Source organism: Patagioenas fasciata, chromosome W (assembly GCF_037038585.1).
Source record: "Patagioenas fasciata isolate bPatFas1 chromosome W, bPatFas1.hap1, whole genome shotgun sequence".
Classification (NCBI taxonomy): Eukaryota; Metazoa; Chordata; class Aves; order Columbiformes; family Columbidae; genus Patagioenas; species Patagioenas fasciata.
In genome coordinates, this window is record NC_092559.1 from 36,366,167 (window position 1) to 36,383,185 (window position 17,019).

Genomic DNA, 17,019 nt, shown 5'->3' on the forward strand with positions numbered 1-17,019 from the left:
AGCCAGCTCCAAGATGGACCCTCTGCTGGCCAAAGCTGAGTCGATCAGCAGTGGTGGTAGCACCTCTGTGATAACATTTAAGGGTAAAAACTGCTGGGAGAAAGGAGTGAGAATATGTGAGAAAAACAACCCTGCAGTCAGTGAAGAAGGAGGGGGGGGAGGTGCCCCAGGTGCCAGAGCAGAAATTCCCCTGCAGCCCATGGTGAAGACCATTGTGCTGGGTTAGCTGAAATTAAGGTAATTTTCCATGCAATTAGAATCTTTTCTTCTTAGTAGTGTCATGGATGAGTGATGTAGGGTCCTGTTTGCCACAGAGCAGTGTTTAGATCACTTAAAGTGTGACTTGAAGCAAGCTCTCAGGCGTCAAAGTTTGCATAAATAAATAATTTAATGGAGTAGTACAGCAGCAGGGTTGGCTCGAGCTGGGTGCCTTCGCAGAGGTCCCAGACAAGCATTGAAATCCCTGGGTAATTATACCCTTACAGACTATTTACCTGCCCCTCACACCATGATTCACTCCAATAGCAATATTTGAATCTGGGATCTTTTTGCTTCTTGTTGGATCCTTTCAAGGAGTTCAGAGAGGCTTTTGTATTGTTTAGCTGAAGACGTTGTTTCTAGTCCATAGCCGCTTCGTGTCAGCCTTGAAGGTGTTATTTTGTCTGAATGAATCTTATTTCTTCCCAGCAAAAACTGCAAAACAGGCCTTATCTTGCAGGTGTCCATGATGGTCTGTAGCTTCTTTTGTTTTCATTAAGTAGATACAAGTTTGAGGAATATGAGCAGAACTTTACAACAAACAGCTTAAGATTTCAGCAACCGGCAGACAGTAGTCTGCGGGCTGCATGACTCCTGACTGATCGCTACAGAAGCAACAGAGGAGGGATAAAGGATCTGATATTGTTGCAACAGACACCCAAAGAGGTGAACAGCTGGGGGCGAGAGGAGATGGGGTGGAATATTTTTAAAGAAGAAGAAATACTGCGGTTCCCCCCCATATTCTCTCTAAGAGAGGGGTGAAGTATGAGGAGAGTAACCTCAAAAGACTATTAATCTGGTGCAGAGGCAATGAGTTTCCTGCTGATCTGTTAGGAGTTTTTCAAACAGAGACTTGGGAAAAAGTGGGAACTGTGTTGTGGAAGGCAATTAGTCGCAGTGAAAAAGATATTCTCGGCCTTGTAACCTCCTGGAAACTGATGATTACTACACTGAAGCAATTAAAACCTGAAAAGACTGTTATGAGCATTAGTGACTCAAAACTTAAATTGAACTTTGGGACGATATAGGGCAGAAATTATGGGATAAATTCAGCAATGGAGATAAAGAAGCTAAATCATTAGCAACTACATGGAAGCTTATAATTACCACCTTAAAAGATCTTAAGGCTGAACAGTCTGCTGCTGCCAGAATTTTTGCAGCGTTGCAGCCTGATAAGTATCCTGAAAGTCGCTATGAAGTTTACCCGGTTCGTGTCTTTGATACCCTCCCTATTCCATCCCCTGCTGTAGCTTTGGCACCCCCGATAGCTCAGCAGTCTGGGGCGGGGGGAGGAAAAATGCCGAGCGGGTGGCCTCCTGTACCATTGCTCAACCCTGGTGAGAAAAACAAGTCCAGAGGACTGGAGTCAGACAACTTGCCCAAAGAACCTGTGAAAGCTGAGAATGCTAAGGTCGTCAACAAGTGTACTCTCAGTCCTTTTACCAATTTGTATCTGCCTTTACTGCCTTGTAACCCTCCAACTTCGATGAGAGAGCAGGAGTCACTGCATAAAAAATGCACAAAAGAACTGTGTGACAAATTAGATCAGCTAATAGCGAGTGAATCCAACAGTCGGCAATGCAGTCATGCTGATTGTGACAGGAAAGGGGGTGCTCCTGGGGACTCAGGTAATACGAATAATTATGATGCTAGAAAGTATTGGTGAGAATGTGTACTGTTCCAAACCCCTCTGTTACTAATGATTCTGCAGCACTGTTCAAGTCCACATTATTTGATGACTTGGATGAAGATGAGGGTTTGCAGCATTTTCTTGAAACGTTAAAAGGAAAAGCAGTATGTGTACATGTTGCCCCGAGATCAGATAAAAACCATGAAAGACTCAAGCAAAATTTGACCTATGCAATGTAATTGCTATAGATCATTCAGGATGGAATGATGGGGACTCCTTGAAAGGGGCGGGTATTCCACAACTCTTGGAACAGACACTAATTGACACACCACAATTTACAGGCACTATTAGTTTCTGAAATCCTGAGGCAGTCAACAGACCTTGCATATCAAGCTATGATAGAGGTGCCTGAAACCAACAAAGCAGCCAAATAATTTACAACTGTTATCAGGATCCCAATGAGAATTACATGCAATTTATTGACCATCTTCAAGAGGCCATCAATAAGCAAGTTGAAAACTTAGAAGCTAAGGAAGCGCTGGTGTTGAAATTAGCAATAGAGAACGCTACTGTTTGCTATCAAGGTGTTATCTGCGAGTTTTACAGTACATATTACGTGCTTCTGTGTATTGCCTCTCTGAAAATCAAGCAGTTTGTCAGGAATGTGAGTTAATTGTTTTACTGATTGTTGTTAGAATTGTTTCTTTGTGGTATAAGTACATCGTAAAACTTTCTCCCCACTTTTCCCACTCATGCTGCAAGCAGCCCTGTGCTTTCCCCGCCCCCCCTCCCTCTTCTCATGGTTTTTACTTTCGAGATGGGGTCAGGAATGACTGTTTTCAGTCGTGTTCCTAAGAAATTGGTATTGGGAGGTGTTTTAAAACATAGGAAAGCACTTGGAAATATGAGGAAGGAAGATCTTGTGAAATATTGTAATTAATGGTGGCTGTGGTATAAGTTAAATTATTGGGAAAAGTGTCCAGAGAACAGAATCTTGAAGTATAACACCTTGTTGCAATTAATGTTGTTTTTAAGGTGAGAAGAGCAGGACAAAATAAATCTCTACAAGAGATCATTAAACCATTTCAGACAGTTTTACAGGCAGAACGGTTTGAACTTGAACAAGCTGAGAATTAACTGACAACGCACAGGTCAGAAAACTTGAAGTCTGCAAGATGCTTTCCTTATTAACCTGTTTTCTTTGTAGGTATCTGTTTAAGCATATTACAGTTTAATAGGTCTTTGTCTGTTACATGGTACAGTAAGTTTATAGTCCATGAGAATTCATGGACTCAAAATGTGCATTTTGTGATATTACAGAAGATCATGAGTAATTTAGTTCTTTACTGTGTGAATGTGATGGTAAAATTTTGTGTGTAGTAGCTGTTACTTTTCTTTCTAGCATTCTAGCTTTATTCCAATATCCAGACTTGTGCAACTCTGTGATAGGCTGTGTCTCATCTCGATGTGCTGTATTTGGCTCTTTTGTATGCACATCATGTAAAGAATCCTGGTTTTGGGATAACAGTTGTAGCACCCCAGATGAGACACTATTAAAAGCCTTGCCCAGTCCAGCTTGCTGCGGGGGCGGGGGGGCAGGTGCCGATGGGGCTCCAGCAGGCACTGACCTGTTTTTTCAGGGATACCCAGCGGTACCTCTGCCTGGCTGAGCAGTAACCAGTCCAAAGGTACTATGCAAAAACTGAAATATTGTCTCGAATAAGTGTAACTGTGATCTATCTGCATATTTGAACTTGGTCTTTGATTTTCATATCTGAGCTCAGTATTTTAATTTGCATATTTATGTTTGGTACCAAAATAATTTTGTTTGGGGAGATAATTACAAAATGGGAACCGGTTCCACTGCTAAAATTCCACCTTGCTCTCCCTTAGGATGCATCCTTACGCATTAGAGTAATTGCTTATATTTTTATCTAGTAATTTTGAGACCAGAAAAGAATTTAAGTTGTTAAACTCTAATTCGCATTGAAAAAAACAAAACAAAATAAAACAAACAACAAAAAAACCAAAACACCTAAATGCTATGATGGATGTGAACTTGGTATTGTATGAAGTTGCATTTAAAAGTTGCTAGAATATGAACTGATTTGGATCTAGGAAAATTGAATAATGGATTGATGTTTAATACACTGTTTTTTGACATCTGTAAATTTTAAATGTAAATTAAGCCAGTGGATCCATAGTTCTAATGAAGCTGGGAAATTAAACCAAAATTTTATTTTAATAGACTTATTGTGTGGTAACTAGTTGGAAGAGACTTCTTAGTAAATTCACCGTGCTAGTTTTTGAGGTCGTGGGAGAGAATGAAAGAAAGGCCGTTTTTTGAGACCAATGGAATGTTAAATTTGGAACAAAGTTGTACCATATGAATTCTTGTATTTGCCGGAAAGCCCTATACCTCTCTTGGGTCAAGATTTGTTAAGTAAATTGTAAGCTCAAATAACGTTTTCTGAGAATTCTGTTTAGTTGCATGTCCTACAAGAAGCTGCTTGGACGGTGCAGATCTGCTTGCTTCAAGTGAGAAATCTCCAAGGAAATTTCGAATGCTGTATTTCCACTAGTATTAACAGCCAATGTTTCGATAAATCAAATACTACACTGATAGAACTGAAACAGGACTTCGATCCGGTAAGGGAAAACAATATCCAATAAATATGACAGCCAAAATGGAGTTAGAAACTTTGAGGAATAAATTTATGACAACCTTACAAGGTAACTGCATTTGATTGGACTTGCAGATCTGTCTATTTATAGGTACAACATAGAAACAACCTGTGGCTATTGTGAGACAGTATGATGATATTGCTAACACACTGATATACCAATTGTTACTCTGATCAAGAAATGCAGGGAATGAATTTAAGTCTTAATAGGCCATGATCCTTTTGTCATATATGTACCATTTGTGAAATCTAATTTTGATTTTTTTATTTTTGCAGTCTATGTCCTTGTAAATTGCACTAGCTGATTTTCTTAACAGCACAGCTTTTGGCATGCCTAAATGTAAATTACTGCAGAACGTGCAAGTCTTTAACATCAGGTCACAGACCATCCTTGTATTTGGTCTGATCCTACATGCTTGCACAGTTTTTGTTGATGGTTCTGGGAAGTTTCATAAAGCTGAAGTGGTCTGGCGTGAAGATAACAATTGTCATCATTCTGTAAAAATTATTGAAGGTTCAACCCAATTAGCAGAACTTGGCACAACTTTACATTACTTAGAGCTTTTTAAGGAGGAACCTCTAAATTTGATTTGTGATTTTGAGTACGTAGTCAAGATCCAACGCACGTATCTGATTCTGAACTGTATTTTTTTTTAAACGAAAAGGGGGAGAAGTAAGGAAAACACCACAAACCCAGTTGTCAAAAGCATTGTATGTGATGAATCACTTATATCTAAGTGGTGCAGCCCAAATTTGCCCTGTGATGAAACACTTTGCAAGTATGACCCAAAAACATGCTAAATCAGAAAGAACCTGCATTAGTTATGGTCAAATCACTAGTTAATGGTCAATGGAAAAGGCCACATCAATTGATAACCTGGGGAAAAGGTTATGCTTGTGTCATTACAGGCCGAGGATTGAAGTGAATTCAACAAAGATTCAACGGATGCCGATGGACAGGAGGGAGATAAGTTGTGAGGACTGTTTCAGATGTAAATCATGGATCCTAATTCAGTGTTATAGATGCTCACAGACCTGGTGGTCTAGAAGCCTATTAGCAAGCAGGTGGTGTACCTTCTGTGGAGAACGGCAATTTGAACAAACAGCAGGAGAGCCGAAAGGGCGATATTACGCTTGGATAGTCAATGCAAAAATGAGGTAGAATTATGAGACATTCCTACCATAGTATCTACTGCACTCCTTCTCCCTAGTCTAGCAGCTGGTAAAGCTTTAGGAGACATATCAAAGTTAAGTTATTGGTCTTTTAAACAGGCTAATCTAACTTCTGAGATACTAACTCAATTAATAGTAGATGTTGATGGTATTAGGCATGCTACTCTACAAAATCACACAGTTATAGATCTTTTACTTTTAACACTAGATCATGGTTGTGAAGAATTGGAATGTGTTGTATTAACTTGTCTGATCCTTCTGAATCTATTCATAGTACTTTAGACAAACTAAAACAGCATGTTACTAAGATTGTCATAGTAGAATTAGGGTTTGACAAATGGTTTAAAAGCTTGGGAATAGGTGGGTAGTTGTTTGATCTTGTTAAATTATGCTCAACTGCATTGTATGTAATTGTAATTATGTTGTTAATCATGTGATTGTATGCTGCAGTGTATTTCAAAGATGATTCAGCGTGTTGTAAACAAGGCCTGGCTGGTTCAAAAACAAAAAGGGGGAATTGTGGGAGATTTGAGGGATTTTCTTGAAGTTAATGTGTGGATGGGTTTCTATTAGATGGCGATTTGTTATTAAACTTGTCAGGCCCTAAGGAATTTCAAGGCCACGTCGGAAAGCTGAAAACACGACGTCAGTCAACACATCTATTAGCAGTGAGACTTGGGCGCGTGGACAACTCTTGAACATAGACAATATCCAATCAGCTAATGCATGCTTGGAGCGTGGACGCGTGATCAGGAAATAACTGCATATATAAGGAGGCTTGTTTCTGTAATAAATGGCCTTTCTTGAATTCACGTTGGATTGTGTGGAGTCCATGATTTTTCACCCTCACACCTGCCCCCCAGAAGTAACTCGATCCAGTCTCCCCCTCTAGCACCTTGATGGCCCCACATAAATCCCTTACCAGCCAGCATATGCTGGCATTGCCTTCTGCATCACCCCAGTGCCCAAAATGGAGGCTGACTGTAAATTTGCTTTAGAGGAACAGCACATAAGAGGTCAATGAAGGCAGATTTCTTCTCTTTGTGGGTCTTCTTGTACCACCACCTGAAGTATCTGCAAGCAAGGGAAGGAGAGGTATGAAAGATGACAGAAGCTGGCATCACTGCACAGCAGGGTCTGACTGGCACACATTGCAGCTGCCCCTCTTGTATAAATGTACAAAAGTGACCTATGTCCCAGGGTGTGAGGGGTGACATCCCCTGCTATCCATCTGCAGTGTGTATCAGAAGACGTGAGTAGGCACAGCTCAGGCAGCACAGGGCTGCTTGCAAGGGCACAGTGTGAAAACAGAGCACTCCAATACCCAAGAGCAGGACTCCCAGCTCATGCAGGGAGCTTTCCCAGCCACCCCCACTGAGAAGCAGCAACACACACACACAAGGACCTAAAATCAGCAATTAGTAATAAAATAAGTTAATAAGAATAAGGGTCTATGCTGGTTTGACTGAAAATGGGTTAATTTTCTCCGTGCAATTAGAAATCTTTCTTTTTCATAGCTAGAATGCTCATTATTTAAACTCAGTTTGAGAACAAGCAGATAACACCCCAGCACAGAGATAATGTTTGTAATTGCTCTGGTCTGAGAGCCAAGGACATTCTGAGTGCCTTGCTTACAGGTGTGAGACAGCGAGGAAGAGGGGCAGAGATGGGGCAGAGCTTGACTGACATCCAGACTGATCAATAAGAGTATTCCATCCCATTAGCGTCATGCTTCAGACTTAAGGGAAGTTGGGACCTTCCAATTTTGGCTTGTTAAACCACGACAGGGTCATAGATTTTAGGCACTTATGAAGTTTAATAAGAATAAGCTTCACAGATGCTAGGTTTTAAGCACTTATTAGGTGTTAAGTCACAAGGATGGAATTTGTTGAGGTAAGCAGGAGAAGGTTAGGAGACAATGCCCTTGTTCTCAGAAGATAAGGTGGTGAGACCAGCATAAGGATCGGTTCATACTGGTTTTGCGGTTACAAGCCGAATAACAAAGGAATATAATGCATATGCAAAGGATTTCCTGGAAATGTAATGAATATGTATGTTCCATGTGGATAAAACCTGTGTCAGGGAATTGTTCGGGGCCCTCACTAGACAGAGCTATCCTGTGAGAGTGCCTGAGTGACGCACGTCAGTCATTAAATGGAATGCTTGCTTTTTAAACCTTAAACCCTGGTTTTAGAAGTTTCTTCAATTTGCCAATTTTGCGGTATCCCCACCACCATGCCTGGTAGGGCACATCCTGCTAAGGTAAGTCTCAGAACGGAGGCACAAGCTGGGAGAAGCCATACACTGCTCTGGGGATGTGAGCCTTGCTCTTCCACCTCCATGTCTCCATTGCCACACACAGCCCTGCCACATCCCAGTGCTACATCCCCAGGAGAAGATCACACGGGGCAGCCTTGCCCTGTAGGAAGTGATGCCTGCTGTCTGCAGCTGGCAGGATCCCAGAGACTCACCTCTGCTTTCACACCAGCTGTGCAGCCAGGCACTGCCCATCAGATAATTTCTCACCCAAAGGCCTCAGAATCAAGAGACACTCAAACAGGGGCACACCCACACCTGGGTGTGCCAGCACCACTCCAGGCAAGAGGAGCAAGGCTGAGGTCCCAGGTCAGCACTCATAAGGGACTGGCTTTTGCTAATGAACCACCCCAAGTTAAATCTTCCATCTGGAGACAATTAGCATACAGAAACCAGCTACCAGATTAGAAGTAGCTGCTGAACTCCCCTGAGCAAACAAACAGGCAAGACCCAAGTGATGGCTCCACAGTGCCAGGTGGGCACATGAGCTCCTGTGGTGGGGAACATCCCTGAGCTACCCGTGAGCACTAATGCTATATCACTGAGAGGAGAAAGCCACCCCAGCTGGGAGCCCACAGCCTGTTCTGCTCCAGCAGCTCACAGGATGCAAAGGCCAGGCAGTGGGCAGTGAGTACTATTACCTCAGGACATGTAGCCCTAGTTTAATGGGGATGGGGGCATCAAAGGGGAGAGACTCTTCCACAACAAGCCCTGCTCCTACACACACTTCCCCAGCAAAAACAACCCACTCTTACCTTTTTGGCTGTGTGATAACCAGACATTCACTTTATTCACCAACTTTTAAGGTCTCCGAAGCCCTCTTGGGATGATATTTTCTGGGATGCAGTCATAGGACACAACTGCAGACTGCTCTCTGTTCCTATGTACTCACCTTCATGTTTGACTGTTTAAGGACATTTTGCCTGCAGAGGTCCAGGGCATAAAGAGAACCTGCTTGTCCTGCATGACCGCCCTGAATCAGGGCCTGCTGCTATCTTCAAGCTACATCTGCTGCAAGTGTTCTTCTCCTAGCTGAGACAGCCCCGGCTTTACACTGCTGAGGCGAGGTTTATGGCAGCATGCTTGCTCTCTGTCTCAAGGAAATGATATTTTTATTATTTTCTTTAAACCTAGTATCAGAGAAAAAAGATACCCAGGCAGAGCAGCTGCAGCACAGGCCAGCAGGGCATCCTGGCTCCTTGGAAAGGACATGATTGATACTGCAAATCGGCCACGTAAAAAAACTTCTAAAACCAAAATTTGTGGGTTTAAAAGCAAGCATCCTTTATTGGCGTGCCGCCAACTCCAGGGGATCCATCCTCGGGGAGGGGGGCAGAAGAAGTTCCAGGCACAGGTTATATCCATCCAGATCATACATATTCATTACATTTCTTGGAAATCCTTTGCATATGTATTACATGCCTTTGTTATTTGGCTTGTAACCTGCTTGCACTGGTGTCACCACCTTATCTTCTGAGAGCAAGGGCATTGTCTCCTAACCTTCCCCTGCTTATCTTAACAAATACCATTCTTGTGACTTGATGCCTAACACCTAACATCTGTGAACCTTATTCTTATTAACTTAGTAAAATCTACAACCCTTATTTGTATAGACTTATTTTATTACTAATTGCTGATTTTAGGTATCAGACGGAGGGATTTAAAAAAGCATTTATTCCAGGAGCACACAGCAGGAGAGGTTTGAGATTTATAGTCACTGCTCGAGCTCTTTTGCTGTCTCAATAGCAAACTTCCCCTGACAGCTTCTCCCCACATGGCACAGGCCAAGAGGAGAAGATGCTCGATGTCCAATTGCTGGCTATTAACAGCTTTCCCAAGGCTGCAAAATAACCAGGAGAAAGTCTTTGTGTTCTGCAACACTAAAAGCCCTGCCAGGGCCAGAGGGCATTTTTTTCCCTTCAAATTGGCAGCAGAATTAAAACCTGTCCAAACATCACCCAGACATTCTGGATTTGTGCTGTAACACCCTCCCAGGGCGCACCAGCCACCTCTGTGGAAACCTGTCTGCACCTCTCCTCCTGCCCTGCCAGCCCCAACACCTGCCGCAGCCCACAATCTCCAGGGCATCAGACTGAGTGCTGCCAAGCAGAGCCCTAAAGAGAGCGCATGTGCCCCGCCTGGATGTTGCCATTCCCCTACTGTCACAGCACTCAGTCCTCTCTCCATGCCCACTGTTGGGTTTTTTTTTGGCAGGTGTGCAAGCAGAGCTGTCCAAGCCATGACTGAGGTGTTGGCCAAGATGGACCGTGGGCCTGTGTTCCTGGCAGGGGAGGTGCTGGAGTTTGTGATCACTTTTACCAACCTGTTATCAGCCTTGTCCACCTGCACCAGCAGGTATGGCAGCCCATGCCAGTGGGCCCCTTTTTGCACATGAAACCTTGTGGTGGCAGTGCTGTCTGGAACAGCCCTCCCTCTGAGCAGCCAGGTATAGTTATGGCTGGTTTGTGGGGCAATGGTGCCAGCTCAACCACTGGTGACTTCCCTGCCTGAGGTACTCCCTTAAGGGTGCTTTGTGCCATCACTATTTCAGGACTGAAACTGAGATAATAATTCTGGTTTTATGCCCCCAAGAGAGAGACAAGAAAAAAGTATGCAATTATAGATGCTCTCAGGTGAGCCCTCAGCAACAAGGCTACTGGCAGAAAATGAAGCCAAACTGGCTGTTGAAGCAGGATATCTAGTTACACCAGGGTGACAGTCTCACAGGGCAACATTCAGACAATGTCATTGTTTCCTACATTTATGGAAGGAACTCTCTCTGTGTAGCAGCTTGCTTACTTATCAGTGTGATCCCTGCCTTCAGAGCTGGCAGTCAAAGGGATGAGCAGTACCTAGAGGGAGAAAGAGGCAGACTTCTGTGTCAGCATTTTCTATGGCCCAGCCTTTGCACACTGCCTCTTCCCTCATCATTACTATGTTCAAAATAGTCAGTGAAGAAAAATGAGAAGATGGGAGCTTCCTATATTGGTTCACAGGGAGTGACTCCGCATCATAAGAAGTCACCCAAAGCCTCCGTGTCCACTGAGTGTGTGGTCTTGTCTGATTCTCCTGGGGGTGGAGAGTGCTTTCTCATCTTAGGCCCTTCCTGAGAAGTGTCCATTTCCAGCTGTCAGGTTCAGCATCTTTTATGAAAAATACACATTTTACAGGTGTCGAGGGTTCTGATTGCGGGGTGACAATAAAACTGTGGCAGACGTATTGTTAACCCCCTCTCCCCCCCTTCCCCCTTCAACCCCTCCCTCTCCCCCCTTCCCACTAAGGACAGAGAGAAGAGAGTTGGAAAAATTAAAAATGTTTTACTAATGCTATTAATAAGAATAGAGAAAATAATATAAAATATACAAAACCAATCTTGAAAGTCTCAGCAACTGCAGAGCCGGCACCCAAAGTCCTGGATTGGACCCTGCAGCCAACCGGAGCTGGATTCAGTCTCTCACTAGGCCTCAATTCGGAGGGACGATTCACAAGGTCCTCTCCTAATGTCGGCCATAAGCAAAAGGGACGAGATCCTTGTGATCTCCCACTTTTATATGAAGTATTCATGTGAATGGAATGTTATACTCGGTTGGTTTCTTGGTCACCTGTTTCTCGTTGCCCCTCTCGTGAGATGTGAATCTGTCCTTATCAACAACCTTGCATTCCATTGCTATGTTTACCAAAACATGTATCTGGTTCTCCAGGAAAATGCAGCTAATATGAAGGCTTTAGCTGACAGGCCAAATTCACTGTCGAGGGTTAAGATTGTGGGGTGACAATAAAACCCTGGCAGAGGTATTGTTAACCTCCTCTCCCCCCCCAACTTCCCCCTTTTGCCCCTCCCTCTCCCCCCTTCCCACTAAGGACAGGCGATTGGGAGGGAAAGAAGGACAGAGAGAAGAGAGTTGGAAAAATTAAAAATGTTTTACTAATGCTACTAATAAGAATAGAGAAAATAATACAAAATATACAAAACCAATCTTGAAAGTCTCAGCAACTGCAGAACCAGCACCCAAAGTCCTGGATTACACTCTGTAGCCAACCTGGAGCTGGATTCAGCCTCTCACTAGGCCTCAGTTCACAGGGACGACTAGCAAGGTCCTCTCCTAATGTCGGCCATAAGCAGATGGGAAAAAGGAAAAGGGAAAAGGGACGAGATCCTCGTGATCTCCCACTTTTATATGAAGTATTCACGTGAATGGAATGTTATACTCAGTTGGTCAGTTTCTTGGTCACCTCTTTCTCATTGCCCCTTTCGCGAGATGTCCATCCGTGCTTATCAATAACTTTGCATTCCATGGCTATGTTTACCAAAACATGTATCTGGTTCTCCAGGAAAATGCAGCTAATATGAAGGCTTTAGCGGACAGGCAAATTCACTAAAAGAGAAACTTGTTTTTTAACAAAACCAGGGCATTCACTAAAAGAGAAACTTTTTTTTTAACGTAACCAGGACAACAGGTGATTATTTGATGAACCCATCTCCAGTGCTTGCAGTCTCAGCAGCAGCAAAGAAATCTCTTGTACTACTGCTGTAGGGCTTCTTTTTTTATTGCCTTCCTTAACTTTCCATCTTTTCTTCCTGGTTCCTCTTCTCTGCTGAATTAAACTTTCAAATTCAGCTGTGGCATAAGCATCTAGCTTTCTGGTTTTGTCTTGTGTGGTGACAGTGCTGTTTTTCCCAGTTCTGAAACATGTGGGACTGTAAAGGTACCAAGTGGAGCAGTTTTTGAGTTTCGCAGCAGTTACCAGAGCTTCATTTGGGAATTTCAGGTGTGTTGTGATCTGTAGAAAGCTGCCCCTTGGAAAAAGAAAACTTTTTAAAATAAAAAAGCAGGTGACCAAACTGATGAGACCTGGCTAAGTCATATGAGTGGCAACACCAAACAGATTGGTGGTTTGGAAATTGAAGCTGTGGGTTGCATAGAGGTAGTACTTATGAAGAAAGGCTGAGGGAGCTGGGTCTCTTTAGTTTGGAGAAGAGGAGACTGAGGGGTGACCTTAATAATGTTTATAAATATATAAAGGGTGAGTGCCATGAGGATGGAGCCAGGCTCTTCTCAGTGGCAAACAATGATAGGACAAGGAGTAATGGGATCAAGATGGAACACAAGAGGTTCCACTTAAATTTGAGAAGAATCTTCTTCTCAGTGAGGGTTACAGAGCACTGGAACAGGCTGCCCAGGGAGGTTGTGGAGTCTCCTTCCCTGTAGCCTAAATAAGGCAGAGTAGAGGGGTAGGATTATCTCCCTGACCTGATGGTCACACTCTTTTTAATGCACCCCAGGATACCATTTGCCTTCTTGGCCACAAGGGCACATTGTTGACTCATGGTCAACCTGTTGTTGTTCTTATCTGCAGTGTTGTTTTCCAGCAGGTGCACCCCTAACCTACACTGATGCCTGGGGTTATTCCTCCCCAGGTGCAGGACCCTACACTTGCCCTTGGTGAATTTCATTAGGTTCTTCCCTGCCCAGTCCTCCAGTCTGTCCAGGTCTCGCTGAATGGCAGCACAGCCTTCTGGTGTGTCAACCCTTCCTCCCAGTTTTTTTCATCAGCAAACTTGTTGAGGGTGCACTCAGTCTTTTCATCCAGGTCACTGATGAAAAGGTTGAATAGGACTGGACCTAACACTGACCCCTGGGGAACCTCACTAACTAGAGGCCTCCAACCAGGCTCTGCGCCATTGATCACAACCCTCTGAGCTCTGCCATCCAACCAGTTCATGATCCATCTGTCCCGCCCCAACAGATGGGATGAGGGATGAGTTAACTCTAGACGTGACACGCGCCCTGACTCAAGAGATGAGACCAGGTGTGAGTTAACTCTGGGTTAATTCTGTGCAGTTATGTGAAGTGAATGACAGAAAATCACCTCCAGGGTCCAATTCAATTGTGAGTTTTACTAAAAGTACTTGTTGGAATATTGGTTACAGTGAATGGTGACTTGGCAAAAGTATAACAGAACTTATCAACACATTAACAGCAAAAATCCTACTACGAGCGATATATTGGCAACCATCAGTAGCTATAATATGAAATTTAACCAGAAATCAACAGCAGAGCTTAAAGATGGTGTTATCCTTATATGTTCAAAAGGGAAAGGGAGAAAGAGAGTGGTAGAGAGGGAAGGAAAACTAAGGTATAAAGGAGAGAGAAAGAGAGTAATATATATACTGAAGGAGAGACAAAGAAATGGGGGTATAGAAAAAAGGAGCGAAAGAAAGAAAGAAAGAAAGAAAGAAAGAAAGAAAGAAAGAGAGGGATCCAGTCTCTTACAGCCCCACAGCGTGGATGACAGGACTTGTACGATGTTGTGTAGCCTCGATGTTCCATGGCGAGGATGCTGGGGTCAGGAGCGCAACATCCTCCTATGTCTGGTTCAGAGTGAGGGTCCTCAGGGTGCTGGTATTCTCTTGGTGAGGCCAAGCTGGTATTCCCTTCGGTGAGACTGGTAGGCCCTACCTGTGATGTTTTAGATGAGCTTTTTATAGCTCCCAGAGTAGAGGAAAGTCGGGGGGGGGGGGGGTGGGGGGGGTGGGGAGGGGGGGAAGTGGTGATTGCGAAAGAGGGACAAGTCTGGACAAGTCCTGGGCCACGTTAAAAGGGTCTCAACTTTTCCCCTTTGTTTGCAGAGCTGGGCATATCAGGAGATGGGGCTATGTGCCCTCTAGCACATCCTCCATCTCTGGGCGGTCAGCTAGCCTGATCTGTGGCTCGTTAGCTCCTCGTTGATATGTAGATCACAGTTCCCCTTGCTCTGAATGTGTCATCTCCTGGCTGAACTGGTTTCACCACAATGTTATCAACCATGATCCTCATCAATACACAACACCATATCACCATGCATTCATCCAATCCACACTTCTTGAGCTTGCCTATGAGTAGGTTGTGAGAGTCAGTGTCAAAAGCCTTACTGAAGCCCTCTGAAGAGGACCCTGCCAGTTCTGCTTGTGATCCGAGGCCTAATTCCAGGCCCTACATCCCTGAATCCAGTTCCGGTTTACTGTGGAGTCCGGCCCAGGACTTCTGGGTGCCTGCCCTGCAGCTGCTGGAGCAACACCAGCTCTGCCATGGGCCGCTGCTGCACTACACCGGGGAATTCAAGATTGGTTTTGATTATTTTGTATTATTTTCTCTATTTATTAGTAGCATTAGTAAATCTTTTTAAACTTTTCCAGCTCATAAGTCTCTCTCCCTTTTCCTCCTATTACCCTTCTGAGTGGGGAGGGCGGGGAGTTTACAGAGAGCATCGTCCAGGGTTTATTGTTGCCTTGCAATAAATGGTGACAGATGGGAAGCAGTACGTTCTTGTTGGGGTGGAAGTGGTGTCAGGAGTTACCCAAGCTGCAGCCACTGTGAGAGTAACTGGGGATAACACAGTGAAAGGCTTGAAGCTATGGTTTAGTTATCTGCCAAAACCCCAATCCATCCAATCAGATAACGGTATCCACTTCACTGTCAGGGTGGTTCAGGAATTGGCAAAAGGCAAAGGAATATTTCACGTCCCCTACTATCCCTTAAGATAAAGGGAGAGTGGAAAGAACAAACAGATTACAGACTCAGTCCCTGAGGTCAGCTGATCAGAGACAGATCAGCCGGAGCTACGTTGGCAGATCCCGTGGTACAGGGGTTTTTTCAGTTTTTAGGTTTTGATTTTGCGACCTGGAAGCATCTGGCAGCCCTTGTGAGAGCGGCTGATGTGGCGTGGGTGTTACCACGGTGACAGCCAGAGATTTAAAATCGGTTGAAACTCAAAACTAGCACTCAGTCCCCGATGTCGGCTGATTGGAGCCAACTCAGCTGGAGCCATGTCGGCAGATCCCGTGGTACAGGGAGATTTTTGGTTTTTGGGTTTTGATTTTGCAACCCAGAAGCACCTGGCAACTCTTGCAAGAGCGGCTGACATGGCGTGGGCATTACCACGGTGATGGCGATCACACCCCCACCCCTCGCCTTGAAAAAGCCTCAGAGAGGGCAGTGACCCGTCACTGTCCACCAGGTACTGGGAGGGGTGACGAGCGTGTGAAGCGTGTGAGTACCACCCACAATGTGCTGTAGCAGTGGGTGTGGTAGCTCGTGCAGCGGGGTACAGAGGTTTTGTCCCTCCTTGCTTGTTAGACCATCTCACCTATTGCCAGTGTCCCAGACTACTGCTGATCATGGTCTCTTCCAGACAGAGAGCTTGTCACAAAAAGACTGTGGCAACCCATACAGAGGGTCTGCCCCAAACCGTGTCTCTACAGGTGTTCAGCCGCAGGGAGTGCCAGAGCCTGCTGCTGCTGGGGGAGAGAGGCCAGCATTCCACCTACGTGAGGTGTGAGCAGGTAGAAGATCTGCTCAGCATGGTGGTGAAACTTAAGGAGGAGGTTTAACACACTGAGGACCATCAGGGAGTGTGAAAAGGAGATCGACTGGTGGAGTAAATCCCTGGCATTCTAGTCAGAAAGGTCCCAGAGAGATACCCCCCAAAAGGTGATGGACCCATGCCCTGTCGGGCAGAGGGGGGAAGACCCAAGACAGCCCCTGCCCTGTTGCTCTTGGGCAGAGGCAGGGGACCAAAAAGATGAGGAGGGTTGGAAGCTAGTTCCAGTTAGGCGCCGCAGGCAACCCCCCTCCCTACCTGCTTTGCTTCCCCAGGTGCCCCTCTGTAATAGGGCCCTGGATCTTGAAGAAGAGGTATGTGAGGATGTGGTGCAAGGCCTGCCTACGAGGTCACATAGGAAGAGGTGGTTGACTCCACGCCTCAAGATTGCCTCTGATAAGAAAGAAAGAAGGGTAATTGTAGTAGGCGATTCCCTTCTGAGAGGAACAGAGGGCCCAATATGCGTAGTTGACCCTCATCATAGGGAAGTCTGTCGTCTACCTGGTGCCCGAATCGGGGATATCACCAGGACACTCCCCAACCTGATGCACCCACCAGACTACTAACCACTGCTGATCTTCCAGACAGGTGGGGAGG